At 39.2% G+C, this 25,288-nt stretch overlaps 1 protein-coding gene across 5 annotated transcripts in view; it reads right to left on the bottom strand.

Annotated features, from left to right (window-relative positions):
• The window catches only part of LOC126370145 (zinc finger protein ush), a 262,820-nt gene that overhangs the window by 98,337 nt on the left and 139,195 nt on the right, over positions 1-25,288 (bottom strand). The window contains exons 1-2 of one of the 5 annotated variants that reach the window (XM_050014927.1): positions 275-607; positions 16-93 (exon numbers count right to left, since the gene is read on the bottom strand). The exons of 2 other annotated variants lie outside the window; for them this stretch is intronic. The gene's annotated coding sequence lies outside the window, so the exon portion shown is untranslated. Of the gene's footprint in view, positions 1-15; positions 184-274; positions 608-25,288 lie in introns of those variants that run through there. 2 more of the 5 variants (XM_050014932.1, XM_050014919.1) reach the window with 2 other exon arrangements.

Below are 25,288 nucleotides of genomic sequence, written 5' to 3'. Positions count from 1 at the left end.
CTTGCAAAAACTTACCTATGAATATCTGTAACTTCGTTAAGCATTGTCGTCAAGTAATTGATGTTTTTTAAAACTAACTATTTAAAAACACTTCTATATATACAAATAATTATTAATTAAGTACCTATTATTGACAAAGGAGCCACGAAAAGTACTATCATAATAATTATTTTTACGTTAATAAAATAGTCTCAAAAAATCAATAGATAAATAAAAATATTATGTTAAATTTAAATTAAAAGAAAATAAAATTTAAATAAATAATAAAAATTACATTTTTAATGCACTAGGGAAAATGCGTTATATAAGGGAGAAACGTCTTAAAAAAATCGAAAAACGTAACGCGCGGCGCGCCAAGCGAATAGCGTTACCAACACTGCGCCTGCGCTATCGCACTCGCGATAACTGTTTAATCAAGCGAAATTTTTACGACCTCCTTATCAGTCGACATGGCGGATTACATGGCCGATACAGATCTCTAATATGTACGATCGACGATTGATAATAAATTGTATTATATTATCTCCCGTCGATAAACTACTGCTTGCTACTTGTCTGGAGATAATAAAGAAATACTAGTACCTGAATACACATTTTTAATTTTATTTTTCACTTAGGTTTTTTTACTATTGTACATTGGGTAAGAATGTTTTCCACTAAGGGTCCTATCTCACCAGTACAGTAATGCCATAAAATGTATCCAGTAGACACCTGGGGGTTCGCCATGTTAGGGGACTTTGGTGGCGCAATAGTAACTGTGACACCAGTGTTGATGAACTCGGTCATTGACCTTTGATTTAAGCCCGAGTGTAAGTCGGCCAAATATAAGGAGCGGCAATCATGACAACCAAAAATTCTGATATTAACAAAAAATAACTGAAAGCACCGTGGTGGTGTATGCACCATACCCTTCCGGTTGTATAACTCAGAATCATCAACATCTCCCTAGCATTATCCCGGTTTTTTTTCACAGTGTCAGCTTAGCTAACTTGAAGATTTGACAGGACCGGTTTTTACAGGAGCGACTGCCCGTCTGACCTTCCAACCCGCGAAGGGAAAACCAGCCCAATACAGGTTAGGTCATATACCTCCGAAAATGCATTTCTCGAAAATGTGGGTTTCCTCACGATGTTGCAGCTATAACTCAGAATAGAAAGTAATAAATAAAGTATACTGTATCGATGTAACCTGTCAGCGATGATATCCAACTTATTATGTGTGTTCAATCGTGAAAAATTCCTTTGTTAGCGAGATAAGGTTCACTGTATACCTGCGTGTGGTGTTAGTGTGAACGGGATCGGGATTGAAGCCTTTGGTTGAAGGCAGTATATAAATAATAACACTGCGTATAGTGCGGCAAATCCCCGCCCCGCGCCAATTTGTATCGGGCGCTGACCTCACCCCCTTTGGATAACATAAGCTCACGACTACTCAATGGGGTGGGTTGTCAGTAGTATATCCATCGCAAGGTGAACTAAGTACCTATACATCACCGATTTCTGTTCGACCGTATGTGGTGAGCAGTTTTATCGTCTATAATGGTCTAACTTTAGTCTTAAATGGCTGAATGCCGCTAAAGATTAAGAAGGAGCGAGCACAGGCTGTCTTACTCGCACTTACTTATATTTTAGTTGTGAAAAGAGGATGGAGGAAATGGAGGCCCTAAACGAAATTTCGACCCTTTTATAGGCGTTTTAGTAAATAGGTCTGTATTTATACATTCAGCCTGGACTCAGGCTTTCAATTTTAAAGCATCTTAGTACCATATCTTTTTTGACAAATTATACTGTAAGTCTCACTAAATGTCAAATTTTAATTTGTTAAAGCAACAGAGTTTTAAGCAAGTACATGATATTTTTCATAACTATACTTTTTTATATATTTTTTGGATTATATAATTATACATTTCTCTAATATTTGTAGCTACTTAGTAACACATTAGAATATATTAAATAATTACCAAGGGTTGGGGCCTGGTGACCTGTAGTACAAGGGAAATCCTTTTACAAACACCAGCTCCCTTAAAATACACTTGTATCACAATGTTAGCCTACTAAGAAAATTTTTTGTTTTGTTTTGTGTTTTAAGTGGAGAAATAAACATTTATATTTTATTATTATTATTTACTTAGGCATATTCTTGTTAACTGGCTTAAAATAGGTATTTCTTGTTAGTTTGAAACTAACATTACGAAATCAACACTCAATAATGACACAATACGTCTGAATGTAACTGGCTAGACTATACTAAGGAACATCCTTTAATACGCAAAGCTTTCTAAAGCAGGCTTTAATAGCAGCTCTCTCAGTTTTTCCATATGGCAGGGACAAACTTTTTCAACTACGGAATAGCGGGCTTAGCAGTGACGAGTGAGCGACGCAGGTGACGCCGCGGGATGGAGCTATCACAGCTGCCTGCTAAAGCAAGATACGTCACTCATAGAAGTTTCTTCGCATTTCGCAATGCTTCAATTATCGTGAGCGGTTGGCGGGAATCCCACGCGCCATTTTTTCCATATTTTGACAGCAGCGCGCTAGTCCCATGTTCAAATTTCGAATTGGTAAGCTTTTCGGGAAAACGACTTTTGAATTTTGTTTTTGAATATTTTTTTTATAAGGGTTATGGCCTGGAATCAAGTCCTTTGGGCCAAGTCTTCGTTTTATGTCTTTTAAATTATTTTAGTTTGTACGTAGCACAAGCACAGCACAAATATGTTTATAAAGTCACAATACTTAGTATTTTTTATGTATTTATAATAAAATATTTTGTCGGTGTGACCAGTGATAAAAATACTATTTTTTTTCTATTCCCTCGGAAATATTGCACCATGTCAAATATTGTCACTGGCAGTTAATTTGCTAGTTCAATGCGCGGTGCAAAATAATATGCGATGCGTCGATAATGGAGTCGTCTACTCGATGGACTTTCATTTCCGCGCGCACGTCGCTCGATAACAAAGAAGTGTTGACATATTTAGAACAAGCCTGAAATCGAACTGGCTCGCGCTGGCAACACCGCCGGCGACACCCGTCACTGCTGCCAACGTTGCCAACTAACGCGAGATTTTAATTTTCGAATCCATCCCGCGGCTGTCGCGCCGTTCCCGCGCTACGTAACAAACGTCAAATCGAGATCCCGATTGCTTCCTCCGCTCGCGAAGAATTTTTTAAACTGTCAAAGAGTTGATTGACGCGATCGCGCACCCCCGAATAGCTTTTTGTCTGAAACAGAAATTGAGGATTGATTGATTCAAATTGAACTTCGTAAGTCTCGCGGCAAACGAGTTTTCTAAGCGAGAAATTCAAAAGAGTCTCCTATATCTTTATTCGGTTGAGGAGTTTTCGTCGACCTTTGGCGAAAATTGGGTAAAAATTGAAAAATATGAATAGATTTTCACGGGAGAGCGCGTATCGTCGGCGTCCACCGGCCGTCAGTATCGAGTTTCCGCACGGGTGCGCCGATACCTCCGCCTCGATACCTACTCGATTAAAATAAGAATAGTGTAAAGCACAACACTATTGTGCGGACCTTCTTAGAAGGATGTAAAGTACAGTATCACTTTACATTGACTATGGCGAAGCCAGCGCCTTAGATGGCTAAAGCTCTTGATATTAAACTTATTTACTTATGTATTTGTGAGTGGTTAGATACGCTATGGATTATGTATTATACATATGTATGTATGTATGTGCATAAACTCACGCCTGTAATCCCTAAAGGGGTGGGCAGAGCCACTTGTAATCAAAGACAACTTGCAGCCATTGTTGTTACGAAGTCCTAAGATGGATATGATGAACCTCATGGTCACAAGCGATAGTTAGAAAGGACATAATTGGTCTGTCAAATTTTACGATATGCCCGAGAAGACAGCAGCTGAACGAGTTCTATGTTTGTTCTTTCGATCCCGGTCTGGCATATAAGCTAAAAATACTTCATAAACAAAGTAAACAGCAAAATAACCTAACGCACAAACTTTCGCCCGCCAAACAGCAAATTGAAAGTTCCCTGAAAAAGGTAAAAGCAAGCCCGTTTATTGAGGCTGGGATTACAAACTAAAACAAAGCCGTCGAGACACTTTAATCGAAATAGAGACGCAATAATCCAACATGGCGCTTGCAATTCGAGTGCAGATGCAATTGTCACGGGCGGGTGCCCTGCCTTCTGGCTCGCTCCTCGTTTTGCCCGATACCACCTCTGTGGTACCATCCTGTCATATCGACCGCGCGCCACGTAGGGAAAAAACAAAAAAACGCCCACCTGATAAAAAGTCTCCCGAGCAAATTGAGCGTCTCTGTTATAAACAACACAAGTGGAATGGTACGATACCGTACAATAAATGTCCGATCCGTTTGTGCGATGCGAAATTGTTGATTGTTCACAGTGCCGCCACTTTGTGCTTTGTGCTTGTAGTTGGAGTTTTGGCTCCTGTCATGACATTTGTGTATTCTTTTTTCACCCCGTATCAGTGTAGCTGTTCGATTGGACGCGACTCGTGAACAATAGCGTTCGTGAATCTAAACTTCGGCGTTATTTACGCTTGAGGTTCAATGTTGCATCCTTAATAGGTATATCTGGACAGCGTGCGGTTATCTGTGAGAAAGCTGGCGGAGGCTTCGTAGGGGGACGGGAGGGGGGGTCGATATGAATCACCAGGAGTAATGGCTACAATATCACGTAGTGCACTTTGTCAACTGGTTGTAGCCTGGTGCTCGCATAGATAATGCTGAGATTGTGTGAGGGAGACCGTCCCAGGGATCGATAGAGACGTAGTATTTCGAGTCCACGACTTGCATTAATCTCTGATAGTTTGTTCCCTGTTTGTTTGGACCTCGGGGATAGCGCCGGGATGAGATTTGTGTTCGCTGCAGGATGTTTGTGCGAGTTGCGAACTAGTTTGCATGTTGTATCTTGTCGTGGGGCGATATCTGATTGTGAACACGTCAGTGTGTCTCCGGCCTTTGTAAGTGTAAGTAATTATTTGAATGAGGGATTTCCCAGGATACGTCCCCTAAAACATATAGATGGCGCTCTACAGATTTAACGTGATAATTACCTATTTTCTTATTGCTCCGGATAAATAATCATCCAAAAATGAAATGTAATGCAGTAGTTTTAGGCGGATGAGACGTTCGTTATGTAAAAATTGACGATTCAAAGTGTAACTATGTTACCTACTGAATAAAGATATTTTTTAATTTGAATTTGAATTTGAATGGCAGAGGCATGAAAATAATTAAAATAAATTAAAAAAATATATAAAAAATTTAAATGATAAAATAATGTGTTGCTTGATATTTGGATCAGATATGGTATAGAATTATGTTGCTACCCATATCGCTTCACTTTATTTTACTCACAATAATAATGGGTGGATAATGTGTTGTGCCTGATTGTTTTAACAAGGGTCATCATTTATAAACAAAGATAAAAGATGTATATGTCTGTTATCCATGATATTAAAAGGTTAAACGAAAGCCACTTTGAACAGCGCGAAATTACTATGGAATTTGTATGAAAAAGAAACCTGTGCCGTCATAGAAAAAGTGTCAAAATTCATAAATAAGTTAAATAGAAAAAGTATACATGTTTTCTCACCTTAAGATCTGTCTTTATTAGTAATCAGAATTTCATAATTTACCTTTCACCTTGGAAACTACGCAATTATTAACTGGATTAGCCCAGACATCCCACTTACCACCACATACATACATAAATTCACGCCTATTTCCTACCAGGGTAAGTAGAGACTATGGAATTCCATTTACTTCGATCCTGGCACACCTCTCTTGCTTCCCACATTCATCAATCGTTTCATACTCGCGCGCCAGTTCAGAGTAGATCGTACTGAACCTTTTTTGAGGACATCTCGAATTTGGTCAACGTACGTCCTTCTAGGTCTTCCTCTGCAAAACAGCCCTTCAGTTGGTACAACATCAGGGGGGTTAAAATGGCCACATCGAAGCAATTCATCTAAGAAAGCAATATTGCAATTTGACATTTGCGCATATAAAAGTAAGTGCGCAATGCAAACAAATGTCAAATAGCAATATTGCTTTCTTAGATGAATTGCTTCGATGTGGCCATTTTAACCCCCCCAGTTCTATTTCAAAAAACCTCAACGACATATCGTAACTGACTTCGCTAAATGACACATCTGTATTTTTGCTAAAGTGATTTGTGTCTTATTCAAATTGCTAAAGGTACAAATCTTCAGGTAAAATCGTTACGCCAAAAAAACACAAATAAAATAAAATGTATTCCAAATTAAAAAATTTGTTCCTTTCACAAAATCGTTTCCACTTTAGCCGTATCAATAACCTCTTATAAACGGTGGCGTGGAAAGAGCAACGCAGATACTATCGAGTGGTGCTGGAAGCGCCATCGAGGGTCGGGAACGCGGTTAATCTGCGTTGTGGCCTGGATCTGCGCCGGGGCAACTTATACGTACAATTACGAGGGACCGAGATTGCCCCAAGTGGCACTCGACGCTGCTTATGTCTGTGATTCCGTCTTTGATTCATTCCCAAGTCTGGCGCGTGGAAAGAGAGGATAATGTTTTAAGTCATTTCTGGCACTTTTTTATAAATTTTATATCAGCATCAGCATCACCAGCCCATTAACGTCCCCACTGCTGGGGCACGGGCCTTCCCTATGGATGGATAGGGAGATCGGGCCTTAAACCACCACGCGGGCCCAGTGCGGATTGGTGGTTATTAACGACTGCTAATGCAGCCGGGACCAACAACCTAACGTGCCTTCCGAAGCACGGAGGAGCTCGAGATGAAAACTTTCTTTTTTCTGTGGTCACCCATCCTATGACCGGCCTTAAATTTTATATATCTATTCTATATTTTATATTCTATACGGACCTGTCTGAGAGATGGGGCGAGGTTGTGAGAGTACTGGGGCCGGTGCACTATCTGGTAAGAACGGATGACGAGTCCGGAGAACGTACTCGCATCTTATTGTCACAGGTTCGAATCTCGACTAGGGTCCTAAACCACTGAATCTGATCATAGATAATAGGCTAGTTTCCAATTAGTCAAATCAAATTCTGATTCTGATTTACTATTATAAAGACACATCTAAAACTGGCGAAAAACATTTTCTTTTTTCTATGATATTTATGAATTTTAATCAAGAAAAATGTAATAATAATAACGACATTTTGTCACCTTTTTCTGTGACGTCACAGGTTGTTTTTAAATACAAATTCCATAGCAGTTTCGTGTTTAGACGTTTAGTAAAAAGTAACTGATTTGACTGTTTAGAAACTACGTTTATGTGTATAAATAATAGGTAAGTACTTTAACTATAAGTGCACCACTGCTTTGCAAGAGCACTATTAAAATAGCTCTGTTATCGCGCAGCAAAACTAATCGCGCGATTAGATCCTTGAGCTTGCGCAAGTATGATACTCGCGATACTAAATGTTAGGATATTCCCACGAGGGCCTGGTGTTAACGTCAATGGTGGTGGTGCACGGGGCCGAAATAGGGTATACAAATTCAAATCCAAAAGTATATTTTATATTTTATTGGTTAGGACATTACAGGCTGATCACCTGATTGTCCGAAAGTAAGATGATCCGTGATTCGGAAGGCACGTTAAGCCGTTGGTCCCGGTTACTATATACTGATGTAAGTGAGTAATTGTTGCATGAGCCATGTCAGGGGCCTTTGGCGGCTCAATCATAATCCTGACACCAGGGTTGATGAGGCTGGTATGTTCTTCTTCTTCTATCGTGTGGGTTGTGAGGTGGATTACCAATCTCATCAACCCTGGTGTCAAAGTTAGTATTGAGTCGCCAAAGGCCCCTGACATGACTCATGTAACGACTACGCACTTACATCAGTAAGTAGTAACCTGGACCAACAGCTTAACGTGCCTTCCGAAACACGGATCATCTTACTTTCAGACAATCAGGTGATCAGCCTGTAATGTCCTAACCAAACTAGGGTTCACAGTGATTTTTGTGATATGTCCCCACCGGGATTTGAACTTGGGACCTCCGGATCGTGAGCCCATCGCTCAACCACTGGACCGAGGAGGCCGTTATGTTTTTATTGTATAAAGACCCCAAGGCCCTGTCACCTAGATACGTCCCTGTATCAATATACTTACTGTTTATTTACTGTTTCAGTATGCTTTAACATAAATAAAGTGTTTATTTATGTTTACTTTAAGAGCCAGTAGGTATAAATTACTGTACTTAGATCTGATATAGTGATGTTCTTCTTCTATCGTGTAGGTTGTAAGGTGGTTTATCTCAACCTCATCAACCACGGTGTCAGGATTACTATTGAGCCGCCAAATGCCCCTGATATGGCTCATATAACGACTATGTACTTGCATCAGTAAGAATTTCCGAAGCACAGATCATCTTACTTCCGGAAAATCAGCTGATCAGCCTGTGATATCCTAACCAAAGTAGGGATAACAAAGTGATTTTAGTGATATGTCCCCACCGGAATTCGAACCCGGGACCTTCTGATAATGAACAAACAACCTATATTCACTCAAGCAAACAATATTGCACCTAACGATAATGGTAATTAAGTAAAACTTTCACTGTTACCATTATAATGGTTGCCTTGCGCTGCTCTTGGTCTGCGTTGAACCTAAGCATGCGCCCGCGCGCCCTGAGCGCGAACGTGTTAACATCGACACGTCCCGATGATTTGTTGTTTTGCGAAGATTGTGCGGTACAGTGGGCAAGGAATACGTGTGAAGCGAATGGAGATATATTAATGTAGCATACTGTATTTCTCTGCTGGATTAGTAAAGTAACAAAACGTAAACAGCCCATATACGTCCCACTGCTGGGCACAGGATTCCCCTCAATCAAACGGAGGGGGTAACGGCTTAACGTGCTCTCCGAACCGGAGGGGATATGGAGCATACTCCTCCACGCTGCTCCACTGCGGGTTGGTGGAGGTGTTTTTTACGGCTAATAGCCGGGACCAACGTCTTAACAAGCCCTCCGAAACATGGAATCATCTTACTTTTTCGGAAAATCAGGTGACTCAAGCCTGCAAAGTGCTTACCAAACAAAGGACTGTCTCAGAAAGTGATTTCGACAATGACCCCATCGAGAATCGAACCCCGACCTCCAGATCGTGAGCGAGTGCTCAAAGTAAAGAAAAAACATAGACACAGGCCTACTGGAAGAAATTTCTGTTAGAAATAATTTGTGCCTTTTGTCTTTCTTCATGTTGTCATATTGTGATTCTGTGTACAATTAAATTAAATTTCTTAAATTTAATAAAATACGCAGGTCGTAAAAACTGTCTGAGAAATGAGCTCTTCGACAAGGTAGACTTTTGAGAGACAGGCGATAGTCCACGATGCGTTTCATCATAATCTGTCTTAGAAAGTTAAGACTTCAGGGGGGTTAAAATGGCCACATCGAAGCAATTCATCTAAGAAAGCAACATTGCTATTTGACATTTGTTTGCATTGCGCAAGTAAGTGCGCAAATGACAAATTGCAGTATTGCTTTCTTAGATGAATTGCTTCGATGTGGCCATTTTAACCCCCCAGTACCGAATGTAGCTGCAACATAGAATAGCATTCATTTATCTTTGAAAATACGATGACTGCCGAGAGACATTTATTAAAAAAGAAACACTTGTACGTACATACCGTCTGCTCATTTATGAGACGAACTTACCTGAAAAATTAAACAAACTTGTTAATAAAGCCACAGATATAAAGTAATAAATGAAGTAACAAGAAATGGCTATGCTAATATGGTATCAAAGCAAGAAATATTGTAAAGTACTAACTTTGCGAACACAAACTGCAATGAATCAAAAACAAAACAATGTGATTATCCTCTCGCACTGTTATAGGCTGTGGTGTAAGTTACGAGAAAATATAATTATTTTTTTCTAATTTTTTTATGTTTGTTTGAAGTGTCATTGGGCTTGCCCAGGGAATAGAATAAATAAGTTGAAGGGCCAAGGGACCGTGAAATCCCCTCAATCAGAGCTTATAGCTATCGACCCACTAGGGTCGATTAATTCTTTCAAATATTTCTCCTCTCAGACGACGCCCTGTGCCGAGGTTCGCGCCCAACTGGGCACCCTCAGGCCTTTTGTCTTAAACTGGCCCGGCCAAGTAGTTAATGCCATCTGCGGCAAATCTATACAAAGTCATGTCAAAAAAAGAAAGGACCGCGAAACGCGTGCCCTACAAGTATTAGCAAAAACTTCTCTTATCCGCAAGCTTTATGAAGCACGGAGCTCCGCAAAAATATATGAAAAGGTCGTTTTATGTACCACGATAACCTGTAAATAATATATTTAGTAATCTTCTTCTTGTTGTCGTTTCGATGGCATTAGATTAAGTAATGTGTTGTGTATAATAATTATGTCGTGTGTAAACGTCAATACCTTTTGTTCTATTACTAACACTAGATTAAGTTGTTTATTGTCTGTTACTAACCTCTATGGATCATGTTCGAAATAAACTGTTTTTATTTTATTTCTAAAAGACAAAACATTATACACTCCACTTCCCAACCCGCTTCTCGCCCCCGCGTTAACTTTCCACCAACACCGAAGTTCGACAAGAGGCGAGCTCAGGAAATGAAGCGCTACTACGCCGCCGATAAATCCAACCGCGAGACAAAGAACTTGCCACTTCTTGCTGCTTTATTAACTTGCTATGTGACAAATTGGCTCGCAGTCGGTTTTTGAAGAAAAAGGAAGAAAGTTAAGCGAGGTGTAAGTACTTATAGAATCTTTGTGCGTGAATGTTCATGATAAGTAAGAGCTGTAGAATTGAAAGTATTTTTCTTTTAATATGTATAATATTATGATTAACAAAATAAGTAAGTAGATTTTATTTGATTTACCTGTGGTAGAATAAAGCCAGACCCTTTGTCTAGGCTCAGTGGGTTTTCCATCGACAACAAGTACCTAATAATAAAAGTATTTCCAAAAAAATATCACGTCTAAAATAAGTAATACCTTTTGATAAGAACTCAATTTTTGAGAGATAGAAATCCTATCCTGACTAAGGCTTTTGGCGGGAACGTAAAGGACATGGTTGCTTTCTTCATTGAATAATCTAAATAATGAATACAAAGTGGTATTTTGTGGTTAATGATCGCAATAAGTTAGTCAGAAAACATTCGCGATAGTGTTATTATTTCGGAATATTCAATAAACAAAATGTACCTATCTATTTTCGCTTCGTGCCAAGAAGTCGCTTCATAACTCGAAAGTTAAGTGGACTTTTGAGTTAATTCGTTTGGGGTTCGGAGTAGGAGTCTGCTCCGTGGGTTGGGGCTTAGGTTTCATCATCCATCGTCATCACCTTTCATCATTTCATTAATCATCATTAAGAAAAAATACATAAGACATGGCTGTATAGTTCCCTAGGGCATAGTTCCCTTTGCCTTGCCCTTCGGGGAAAATCGAAACAAAAATAAAATGTCTTTGACTAAAATTTCATTTAAGTTGACATTATAGAACAATATAGAAATTTTGTTTGTGATAGAAACTAAACTCATACGATTGGGATTCTTGTCACGTTAACATAAATTATTTTGGTTCTTTGGCTTTTTCTACGTAATCATAGTCCTAAGATGGATTATGATGAACCAAATATATCGCACATTTAGTTCTTTAAAATCATAAATGTATTTTTTTAAATTTTACAGTAGAGCGCTTTAACGATTTTTGTTTTACCATATCTACGTTAATTACTAAGTTAACTCAATTTCAGTTTTTTTGACATACATACATACATACATACATAAACTCACGCCCGTAATCCCAAATGGGGTGGGCAGAGCCACAAGTAATCAAAGACAACTTGCAGCCACTGTTGATACGAAGTCCTAAGATGGATATGATGAACCTTATGGTGATAAGGGAGCAGCCTATCGCCCATAACATTCGTCCATCATGTTAGAGGACGCAATCCCTCTGTCGGTTTTTACGACATGCCCGGGAAGACAAGCAGCTGAACGTGTTCTATGTTTTTTATTTGCTCCCAGAACAGCATAGAAACAACTTTTTTGACATTTATGACTTTTAAGAACTAGTTGTGCGATATGTTGATAGATGACGAGCCGATTGCCCATATTATGAGCCATCATGTTAGAAAGGAAATAAACACACACACAGCCACTGCTGATACTAAGTCCTAATATGGATATGACGAACCTTATGATGACAAGGGATCAGCGTGTTGTCCATAATAATAGGCTTGTTTCCAACTAGTCAAATCAGTTACTTTTTACTAAACGTCAAAACACGAAATTACTATGGAATTTTGTATGAAAAAGCACATTGTTACGTCGTAGCATTGAGGAGCTCGGTGGCGCAGCGGTAAACGCGCTCGGTCTGCGATTGTTGAAGGGTGACCACAAAAAAAAATGTTTTCATCTCGAGCTCCTCCGTGCTTCGGAAGGCACGTTAAGCCGTTGGTCCCGGCTGCATTAGCAGTCGTTAATAACCACCAATCCGCACTGGGCCCGCGTGGTGGTTTAAGGCCCGATCTCCCTATCCATCCATAGAGAAGGCCCGTGCCCCAGCAGTGGGGACGTTAATGGGCTGGTGATGATGATGATGAAGTCATAGAAACACGTGATTAAATGTCGGACTTATTATTGTTTTTTTTTTATTAAAATTTATAAATAAATAAAATAGAAAAGAGAAAATGTTTTTCGTTAGTTTTCGATGTCATATTTAGTAATCAGAATTTCATAATTTATCTTGAACTTAATACATAACACGACCCACTTGTCTGTCTAGTTAAAAAGGAAACACTCGTTATTCAATAGTAACTTACTATTGAGCCGAGAAAGGCCCCTGCCAAGGCTCATAACACAACTATATACTTAGTTAAGTAAGTAAACATAATCTGGGTCCGTCTGCTTAATTTACTCAATCAGCCTATAGTAAATTTTTCACACAACAAAGTGAACAAAAATCGAAACATTTATCACCCTCTACGCCATCCCGTATTTGTAGCATTAACTTAGATAAACGAATGAAATCAACCGTGGAACTCATCTTGGAATTGAATAAAACAATAAGTAGTAATGCTTGTAGTTATTCGCGCGTAAACTTATTGAAAAGGGCGCTTTACACGCCACGACTTTTGGCAAACACAAAAGAGGTGAAAGTGTAAAAATAAAAATGTAAGTTTAAAAAACTAAAATCCGATTACGGAAAAACGCACTCTACAAAACGTGAAACAAGAAACTAGAGGTATTTCTCTGAAATTCTTTCAAATAATAATGTTTAGGAGATAGCCGTGGTCGTACGCCGTGGTAAGCAAACTCTTAAGACTGATTAAGGTGACACCTCATTTGTTAAATTATGATTAAAGTGAATTTGGAGTTAGGTGGAAACAGACGTGCATAGACACATCCATACATAAAAACGTACATAGCTGTCAACCGCATAACACTCATTTTTGCTTCGCCACAGTCAAGTAAAAATTGCGATTGAAATCAGCCCAAGAAAAAAGTTTTATAAGTAAGTATATTTTATATATGTTTTTAAATATTTCATTTATGACAAATAAGTTGGTTTAGTTTAGGGTGATAATTAGGATAGGCATTATGGAATAGAAAAATAACGTATATCAAACAAGAAAATCACAAAATAGAAGCTAAGTTTAAAACCGATTTATTTATTCCCTAAACATTAGTCTCCAAAAGGAAATAAAATAACACAATAGTAATTCCCAACGAACAAAACTATTCCTACAAAAGTCGTTAAGTGTAAACTGAACTTTAAAATAGGAACTGTAAACGTGTTTCATCTCTTTCAGGAAATTAGCAACGCTCCCGGATTATAGCAAAATAAGATATTGTTTACTCAATCTATTCGTTCCGCTCACTCGTTCATTCCATTCGTTCTGAATGAATGATACTCCTTTGTTTCTCGTTCGATTTCGAAATTATTTCAAGCGAGAATTTTAGCTGATTATTGTTTTAGATTGGCTGCGGGTTTAGGTAATTATTTTAGTTGTTGTTTTGTGTGAAATGGCAGTGGATGAACGAGATAATACTTTGGCTTTTCTGACAGTTATTATTTTGTTGACATTTATTTTATTAAACGCATTGTGACCATGCTTCTCTCTTTTTATTTTAAAAGGTAATTTGAAGTACTTAACTAATCAAATTACTTACAATTTATTATTTATCTTTTAAAGGTAAGATCCATTTACCTAGTTTGAGTTCACAAACGATACTTAACTAGCAAATTTTCATATATTTTATGTCTAAGTATAATAAGACAAAGTTTTTACTGGAATAAAGAGTTCAATAAAGTATTGGCAGCAGAAAATCACTTGACAACATTCGAAAGCTAGTACCCGCCGAAAATAAAACTACTTAGATACTAAAACTTCCTAATTATAACATATACTTTATTGCACAAACAGAAAAAAAAACAAAATACAAAACAAAAGAGAAATAGAATGAGTACAATAGGAGGCCTTATTGCTAAGTAGCAATCTCTTCCAGGCAACCTTAAATATAAGAGATATTTAATTATCTTCCAGGTATCTTCGCAAAATCTCCAAATGACCAACGTAACATTGATAAACATTACAATAACCCTCGAACATGAAGAGCGAAATCTTATCCCGTTTACGATGTCATACATATCCAAGTTAGGTCTAGGGGTGTCATATAGGCCCCCCCAGGGGGGTGGGGGGTCAGATATTTCAATTCTCCGTCGGATATTGGCGAAAGCGTGACGATGCATACATCTCCGCTGGCCTTTCCTTGCCACTATCTAAATATTAAAATCTAGTGTGTTTGTGCACTTGAGTTATGTTGGGGACGGATGTGCCCGATAACCATCACGAGCGGGTTTCGAATTTGGAATATTATTTTTTGTTTGATTAACTCCTTTTGGTGGAAAATGTACAATTAGATAGAATTCAAATTGTTGGAGCATATTTTCAAATTGTAGATGCGGTAATCATTTACCTAATTGAAAGCAGTAGATACATAAAAATAGAAAACGATTATCCCAAAAAACAATACACACATAAGATCACGCCTATTTCCCATTGGGGTAGACAGAGACCACGGGATTACACTTACTATGATCATGACACATCATTTTAGCTTCTTTCATTCCCATCAAAGTCTTCATGCTTACTCGTCGGATTAGGATGTACCCTTGACCGGGCCTTTCTTTACTATATCAAACTAAAACAATGCAATGTAATAAACATTAGGTAGATGTAGTGTTGAGGAGCTCGGTGGCGCAGCGGTAAACGCGCTCGGTCTGCGATTGTTGAAGTTAAGCAACTTTCGCAAAGGCCGGTCATAGGATGGATGACCACAAAAAAAAGTTTTCATCTCGAGCTCCTCCGTGCTACGGAAGGCACGTTAAACCGTTGGTCCCGGTTGCATTAGCAGTCGTTAATAACCCTCAATCCGCACTGGGCCCGCGTGACGGTTTAAGGCCCGAAGGCCCGTGCCCCAGCAGTGGGGACGTTAATGGGCTGATGATGATGATGAGATGTAGTAAGCAATTTTCAATTATCGTAAATATATAACAAGAGTGGATAACTATAGCTACGGTGTAGCCTCTTCATTAACTTTTAAAACATCCATTAAATTCCATAATCACAAGAAGCATTAATATATCACCAAAATCGCAGAACTGACAATCTCGAAGCTAAAGAAACAGCTTAGAAATGCTCCTCAAAAATTCATCCTCAGAATATCAATGACATTGTGTCGACAGGACCCTCTCGCAATTTCCTAGTCCGTCCGTCACCATGTCAGCCTGTTTATTCTGGTCGCATTTTATTTTATTTATTCCCACCCCCGCCTAGATCCCTATCTGTTTTATGTGGCTCGTTTCTGTGGAGTAAGGTTTTAGGTCAACTTCTTTTTTTGGTTCTTTGAAATCAATCGACTATGAGGGACTTATTTCTTAAACATAAGGACAGTCTAATAATATTAATACAGTAAGCTAATTATTTATCGATAGTATCGTCATTTTTTAATGCGAAATTTATGTGAAACGCGAACCCCAAAGGCTAAACTATAAATGGCACAGTATGTATTGGAATTTGCGTTGTACGATACTAAAACAGATAGCGTTGTCTGTGTATGTGTAGGAAGAAGATATCGGTGCATCGGTGAATCATAATGCGTTGAGTCATGCCCGACTATCGCTTTTGCATGATTAATATGCACACTGGTAGATTCTTTAAGATTTCTTATAATGTTAGTCACATGGGCCCTGTGGAGACTTTGTACGAGGGGAGAATTGACCGGTGCGTTTGACACTATTCGTCACACCAGTTTCCTTATCGGAATAGTTATTTAGATTCGCATTGTAAGTGAGCCTGTTAGAATTGCAATTATTCATTAAATTAATTGCAAAAAGTATTGAAATTGATAAATACTCCATGAATTAATTATAAGTCGTGCTTGATGAAAACGATGTTCCTCAAGGTTCAATATTTGGTCCTTTTGAAATACACTTTTAAGATCATAAACTAGAAATTGTAAGTATCTCCTGAGAACCAAATATACTTACTTAAGTCTTAAGAAAAATAAAAACAGAAATGAATATTGATACTTAATATTTGTAATAATTGTATATTTGTAATATTATAATTTAGCCAATTTTCCCACAGTAGTGTTAAGGCGTCGTCCTTATTGATACTTAGTTTTACTTCAAGTCTAGATTTACAGCTATTGTGCCACATAAAGAACCAGTTATGAATAAGTTATGTGAAAGAAAGGCCGCATTCCGACAGCCGTGTCCTGTCTGTGGGATGTCTAGCCGCCCTTCGAGGGCTATCGGCGCGTACGCCGGCGGTTTTCGCGCCAACATAAAAGTTCACTTTGAAAACGCCTCAAGTACTGCTACTGGCAACCGAAACTGCACACAAAAGCAAAAAAAAATTAAAACTCGTAATTTTGTTCAAGCTGTGTCAGTTTTAAATGTGTTCTATTCTAAAATTTAAATATTGAAAAATAATTGTTTAAAATATCGTTTGACAAGTCTAAAACACAAATAAACTTTAGCAAAAAAGCTGCTATGAAACTTAGTACGATTGCGTAAAGTTAGTAATTAGTTTAAAAGTGCTATCACTTAAGACGTTACGCGGGTGAGCCGGTAGAAATTTGTAAAAGGTAGTGCAGAAACGTGTGTTGAGTGACAAATTGAACAGATCGATCTGATTGAAGAACTGTAACGGAATGCAATGGGAGTCAACACACGTTTTAAGAAAATCAAGAGATTTATATCAAGGAAGCATTCCTAAGTACCTAAATGTATTATAATCTTACGTACAATGTGATTGTTTTCTTTAGATTTGGCAGATACAATATTCTCCTATCTGCCACCCGCAACTTCGTTCGCGTGGATTTCTACGACGAAAATTAGATGTCTACTGAAAAGAGCACCATTACCTACTAAGAGTAAAAAATAGTTAAATAAAAAACAAAAACTGAACTGACGAACTGGAGTGGAACTGTCTGCCGTCGTCTGATTTTCCGACTCGATATAATCTGGGAGTCTTCAAGGCTAGAGTGAATAGGCATTTGCTTGGTAGCGTAATCCACCCTAGACCACATCGTCACTTATCATACGCGAGCCTATTATATTTTAAAAATATAATGTTGTGCTGCTCGTCCCAATATAAATTATACAAATAAGTATGCATTTAATAAGCAAACCTTTTTTAATTATTTTGGTCGAAAACAACTCAAGAAATTGCAAAACACTGTGCTATCTACTGCAATCGTCAAAAAGCCCTCTCCTAACTATTTATTTACTGTATTTAACACCGTTACGGGCGTTACATTGTATGTAATCAAGTATAAGTAAGTCCGGTTATTTAATAAACACCTACCATAACGTTATGCTTTGTTGATAACGTTACTTATCTTTATAGAGCTTACTTTGTCTACCTACTTATAAGCACATTACTATCAGAACGAACCAACAAAAAGCTATCAGAGGCTACCAATGAACTGTTATCGCACGCTATCGTCGCGTTATCGCTACGTTATCGCTGCGTTATCACAGCGTTATCGCTTCGTTATCGCGGCGTAGTCATTAGTAGAGAGGCACAGAGCGTAAAATCGAACGCTATTAACACGATGAATACATACCTACGTATTTAAACTCACGCAATGGGGGGGGGAGGGACAATCAGATGATCAGCCTGCAATGTTCTAATCAATCTAGGGATCACAATATATTTTTTTCCCCACCGGGAAATCAATTTTTTACCCTGTATTGGGCTGGTTTCCCCTTCGGGTTGGTAGGTCAGACAGGCAGTCGCTTCTGTAAAAAGCCGGATCTGTCATATCTTCAGGTTAGGTAAGCAGACACTGTGACAACGGGATAACGCTAGGGAATTGTGTCTTGGATTGAAACTAGTGTCTCTGTTGCGTGGTTTTGTTAACAAAAATTACATCCGAATGTTAAATACCTAACAATAATATTTATTGGTTATAAAAGTATTACAAAATATAGTAAACTTATCACTATGTTGTACAGATAATTTATAGGGAAATGAGGATGCAACTGATGCTTACAATAGGAAAATTAATTCCTGTTGGTTTATATAAACCAGAAACAGAGTGGGACCAAGGACGCGTCCCTGTGGGACTCCGTGGGAAATGGGAAGTTCACTACTTACACATTGACCTATCTTAACAAACTGTCCGATTGGAATGGTAACTCCTAAGAGTTCCAATTACTCGCCTCGAACCCCCAGACATTCTAGTTTGTTTACAATAATATAAATAATGTTCAAAAGACGCTTACGTGATATTCACTACTTATAAGAAATACACTACAAAGAAGACGGGTGTAACAATGCAACTGTATTTTCAATATATTATTTCAAAGCAAAACATCTATGGACAGACAATAAAACAATTTCTTCCACCTATCTGCACGTCATAACAAATTATAAGTTGAGGTGGATTCTAGTTAGAAACGTTGCAAAGAGGGCCGTTTTTAGGCACCCGAAGGCCCCCAAATGTAGGTGGCCTTTTGGGACCCGTTATATTCCCTTCCTCCTCCTATGTATTTGCAATTCACTTTTCATCATTTGATACATTTTTCGACCAAAATATAAAACTGATACAGAATCTTGATTCCTTACGCAATTAGGTTCCCAATAATCTATAGGCTAGTTTCCAACTAGTCAAATCATTTACTTTTAACTAACCATCACAACACGAATTTATTATGGAATTTGTGTGAAAAATCACACTATGACGCCATAGAAAAACGTGATAGAATGTGGGACTTAATTATTACCACGTTTTTCTTGATTAATATTCATAAATAAAATGTTTTTCGTTAGTTTCCAATCTGCCTTTATTTAGTAATCAGAATTTCATAATTTACCTTGGACCTAGACAACGAGCCAATTATTATCTTTCAAGTTTAATGACATACTCTGACACGAAATAAGATTATTCTTTCTTTGGCCGGCATTTCCCGTTTTTGATTCTATGGTTTCCTTATATTCGTAAATTTTGGTAGTGCTAATGTTGTCATTTGTTTTAGATTAATGGAATGTTTTATATTGTTCTTCTTCAGGCCCCTATGTCACTTCACTGCGGCCCTGGTTACGAGGAATAAGCAGAGGAAGGTAGGAAGAAATAATTTTAATTGGCACACAATAAAATATACCCTGTCTGCCGTGTAGGGCCGTATCTGTTACATGGTAGGGATGGGCGAGGCTCAAATGCTATTTTATTTTACTCTGAGGTCAAGTTCCTAGGTCATTAAATCAATTCAAACTTTCAATCGATCGATACACAACAGTCTGTCCGTTATATCTTCGGGATAACCTCAAAAATTTGCATGACCAAATGACCAAAACAAAGATCAAAGGCTCCTCATTTGTCCGGCCAAGTAGTTAATGCCACGTCAACAAAACCAGAAGGTAAAAGTTGGAACCAGACGAAGTCTAAACATAATGAATCAGAATCATTTATTCAACTTACGAAGGTCAATATTGCTATTGGGATGGCGATAAAGCACCTGCCAAAGTATTACAATACACAATCGACGAAAAAGATCAATCCATTCAAAATCCACACAGCCATCCTAACCCCATAAATCCGCACCTTTTCAATATCCCCCTTTCAAAGCCAGCAGCAATAAACACCATAACATTTTAATAGCGCGCAATTAAAGATACGTCGATTTAGTGTCCGGCAAAAAAGTCCGAGGCTGGCGTGCGCGCGAGTCGATCGGCTGGCCGATTACGCAGGTGCGACCACGATTGCAGCGTCGTGACAATATAATTGTGCCGCATACCTCATTCTGCGCCCCTTAATTTATACCTAATAGGAAGATAATGTTATTCTTTTTCAACTCTCATTTCCATACTTGGGCGTTTATCTTCGCTCGGGGTGCTAAAGTTGTGTCTGTTTTGTTTGGGAATGTGCAATGTTGAGTTATGAACTTGTGTTGATTTTGGTACCTGTAATCTTAATAAAGTGTGTGCTTTTTATAAATAGTCCGTTATAGAGTTCTTCTTCAGTCGTGTGGATTGTATGGTGTTATAGAGTTAGTACCGTAGGGGCCTTAGCCAAGATGCGAACGATTATGACAATTGACAGTCACAGTGAGAAACATGTATGGGATTGACATGTCACCTTCCTTATGTCAATTCCGTACATTTTTATCACTGTCACTGTCGGTTGCCTCCGGCCAAGTAGTTAGTGCCATTTGCGGCAAATCTACAATAAATAAAAAAAAATACTGTCGATAGTGTTTTTTTTTTGCTAAAGCCCCTGCTAAACTAAAATGTAAATAAACAAATGGAAGATGATACTGATGACTGTGATGATGGCGATGGCTGAGTGTATGAAAGGAATGACTTAGAAATAACAGGTGACGGTTACCATGTGGAAACTAACTGTATTATAATATTACTTTTTTTTGACGTGACATGTTATAAATAGATCTGCCGCATAAGGCATTAACTACTTGGGCGAAAATATTGGGAGCGCTAAGGGCAAACGGTACAAAATTGAAGACAACAAACCTGATGGTACCCAATCAATATTACCGAAGAAGCATCCATTTAATTACCGCTAGCGTTGTAACCAGTAGCGTCAAAAAATTTTAAATAATGTTGGCAACATCAAGATATTTTGTACGGTTTTCTACAAGACCAAAGCCTATCCTAAGGTCACACACAATGCGCTTGCACATTGTAAACAACAGAAATCCCAGTCAAATCCTAACAATAAAACACCTGGAGAACAAATGGGAACACCTAACTCCGAAGGTCTGAGGGTCCACAATAATGATATTTCTCGCGATCTCTCTCGGTGATACCGAGTCGTGCCGATCGATCGCCTGCGTCTTAACGTTTATATCCAGTATTATCCGGTTAAATCCGACTTTGTTGCGCGTGAGTGCCTCGCTTGGGCTACAAGCGGTTTAATTGGCGAGCCTTTGCAATGGGAGAGGTGTGATAGGGTAATAAAGATGTTTTAGTTTTGTGGAAAGCTTTGGAGCTATGGCTTAGGGTGTTGATGGTTGAGAAGAGGAATAATGGGTTAGTCAATGCTTGTCAATGTGTGGGTTGTGAGGTGGATTACCGACCCTATCAACTCTTGATATCAGGGTTATTATTCAGTTGCCAAAGGCCCCTGACATGGCTCATGTAACAACTACTCACATCGGTAAATAGTAAATGGAACCAACGGTTTAACGTGTCTTCAGAAGATCATCTTACATTCGGACAATCAGGTGATCAGCCTGTGATGTCCTAACCGAACTAGGGATCATAAAGTGATTTTTGTGATATGTTCACACCGGGATTTGAACCCGGGACTTCCGGATCGTGAGACCAACGCTCAACCACTGGACCACAGAGGCCGTTATGCTTTTTATCTCATACGAAATGTTTTCTTGAATTCTAAGAAAACGTTGATACACTTTTTAAAGCGTATCGCGTTACATGAAAAAGTTTTTTTTCAGACTAGGAAAAATGGAATTATAAATTCAAATATTTAATATGTGCCACTAGTAAATGACAGTCATCTTTTTTTTAAACTATGCATGCAAAAGTGAACCTTTTTCACAGCAATTAAGGGCAAGCATGCAATATCTGTCAGCAAAATCGATAGCATACCCACACTCTATACTTGTATCTTAAGAGCTGAAAGCCCACCTATCCTAGGCCCGTGCCGTGAACAATAAATCAGCAAAGGACACGTTTACAAATTGGCGCTCGATGGAATCGCGACAACGCGCGACATCGCTACAACGCGGTACAACGCTCAACAACGCAACGCGCGCGCTCGTTAACTCGAGATCGGACGCGATTTTCAACGCTTCGTGACCACACCTACGTTGGTTGGTGAGTTATTGGAGTACTACGGTCTAGTTTTGTAGGTGATGACTTTACTGTTCATTTGTTTTGTAAGACAATAAAATTGGAAGTTCTAATATTTTATTTTGGGGACCTCAGGAATAGACTAGACAATTATTATTGCGTATGGCAGACAAAAATAAAATATCCTGGGGAGATCATATATCCAGCTCCTCTAGCCAAGTCTCTGCCGCATCCATCACACAATGCAGCTCGGCTATGCCACCTGGGAACCGATGTAGAGGGCACTCGTTCACTATGTGAGATAGGGTTTGATCCGGGTGACCACATTCACAGTATGGCGACTCCTTAAGGCCCATTTATGTAGATGATAGTTCGACTTTCCATGGTTGGTCCTACTCCGGTACTAGACAATGATATCACGTCAAATCTAGACAGAGCCATCTATATTACGTATTTAGGGGACCGTGACCTGAAAAGTCCTTTATCTCAGACGTGTGTTGAAGTATGTATCAATTTATGCAAGTTCACAAATAAAGTACAATAAATCTTTCTTTTTTTTGACGTGACTTATTGTTGATTTGCCGCAGATGGCATCACTACTTGGCCGGACAAATGGGGAGCGCTGAAGGCTCTCACCCGGTACAACGTTTAAGACAACAGCCTGAGGGTGCCCAGTTGGGCGCGAACCTCGGCTCAGGGCGTCGTCTGAGAGGAAACATATTTGAAAGAATTAATCGACTCTAAGGGGTCGATAGCGATAAGCGCTGAATGAGGGAAATCGTCGACCACGCCGGCGGGGTCGGTATCGGGGTCCTTAAGTGTTTGGTGTCGCGAGCTGATTGGCTGCCTCTATGGCTAGAGTAATCGGGTCGTCGGGATCGTATATTACGTCCTTCGAATACAATAAATCATACACTATCAAGTGTACTGAATGTTTATAAAAAGCCCCTCATATCTGCCAACATCATTCGGAAGCGGCCATCGCCGGCCGCTTATCACGCTTCCTTGTATGTTAAACAGTACTATCTTGTACTGAACAATGCTGTGTAGCTGCAAAATCGGAATTATGATGCAAATGTGTGCTTTATTTGTATTAAAACTATATAAACCTGTGTACGTACTTATAATGTAACATTAAGTCATGACTGTTTCCGAATTGGTAGTCAAAGGCACATCAATCGCAATATGAACTAAGTACCCACACCTCACCGAGCTTTCTATTAGACCAACGTGATAAGCGATGAGCCGTATTGTTAGTAGTTAGTAGTGTTAGTGATAGTGATTGATGCACTAGAGATGTGGCGTTGGAGGCGAATGCTAAGAATACCTTGGACTGCGAAGCGCACTAATGCATCGATCATGACCCAGCTCCAAATAAAAACTCGTCTGTCCACTATATGCCAACAACGCATCCTTTCTTATTTTGGCCACACGATGCGCAGAGGTGATGACAGTTAAGAGAAACTGATTGTGGTTGGGAACACTGAAGGCAAAAGATCGCGTGGTCGTTCACCGACTAGATGGACTGACCAAGTGAAAGACTCGTCGTCATCCAAGTTCTACACAGTAGTAAGGGAAGCGCTGGACAGGAACCGGTGAAGGCAGATCATACGCTCCAGGTGCAACCCTGATGCTGACCACGATCCTCAGATATGAGGGACCGACCAAGAGAGAGAGAGAGAGAGTAGTGTTAGTGACATCGTAACGAAAACTTTTAGGGATAATCAGACCTTGATTCTGTGTAGTGTGTAGTGTGTACCTCCACACATATGTTATATACATATCTATGTTATATGTCACATCCAGAGACAGACAATAAACGACCGTCTTAGAAGTCACACGTCTCTTATTTAACTCCACAACTCCGGCGTCCCACAGTGCATCTGAGTTAAAAATAATTAAAAAGAACACTGAAATTTTCATTGAAATTCCAATTGATATCAACTCGGAATCATGGTCTGAATCATTCCCCTCAGTATTCGTAACGATGACACTAACACCTTATGTAATGGTCGAGCCAATTGTGTTAGTGAAACATGCACTTAAGATAAATTAATGACTCGTTGGTGCAAGTCCGGTACGGGGTTTGAACCGGCGCTCCCCGTTGGGAAGCAAGCCGGTATTCCACAGGACCACAGTGGCTCTCTTTCTTTATTTAAGAGCTGTAGCTCTTGTCAAAGTAATAATCGCCATTCCTCTCTTCTTCCCGCCAAATCCCCGAGGCACTGCAGCGCCAGGGCAGCCCCAAGGGGGTTGTTGGAGCTGCCCTGGCGCTGCAGTGCCTCGGGGATGTTCGCCTCCTGGAGCACTGATGGCTTCCAGGCTGTTCTACGCAAGCGTGTGGCCTCTCTGTGGGAGCGAGTGTGGGGCAGCAGCAACAGTCTCCTGAAGGTGGTCTCACAAAGGATGGACAGTCCCATCCTCACTCACTGGATGTACATGCATGTGACATCCAATGAAAATTATAAATTTTACTAACTTAGATATAATCTTCTATTACTAACAAAATATGGATAAATTCATTCATTCATTCAAATCCTTCACCTCCTGTACGACACGACCTGCACCTTCTCTTTTATTTGTTTCATGAATGTTCTCCTAGGTCTACCCCTCTCTCTCTTTCCTTCAATTTTCACAGTGGCATATCAGTTACGTTGACAAATGTGCATAATGCTTAAGTCGGCGTCTACAATGAGTGTCGGAGCTCTGCAGTTCCAATAATTAATAAAATCATTATTGCATTTGATAAAATGTTGATTTATTGTGGCCTAGTTGTGTTAATTATTTCCTTTCTAGAAACTGTATCTGGCGTGAACCATTGTTATGGTGAGTGATTACCAGATACCGGCCTATCACCTATATCTATAAGTACTTAATTAAATAGTCCATCATATTGGATCATAATCTTTATCTGGCTTGCTTTTCAATCGAGAACCTTAGACACAATACCGGATTT

Source organism: Pectinophora gossypiella, chromosome 1 (genome assembly GCF_024362695.1).
Source record: "Pectinophora gossypiella chromosome 1, ilPecGoss1.1, whole genome shotgun sequence".
NCBI classification, from domain to species: Eukaryota; Metazoa; Arthropoda; class Insecta; order Lepidoptera; family Gelechiidae; genus Pectinophora; species Pectinophora gossypiella.
The sequence above is the reverse complement of the archived record's forward strand: the minus strand, read 5'-3'. Positions and strand labels throughout refer to the sequence as shown.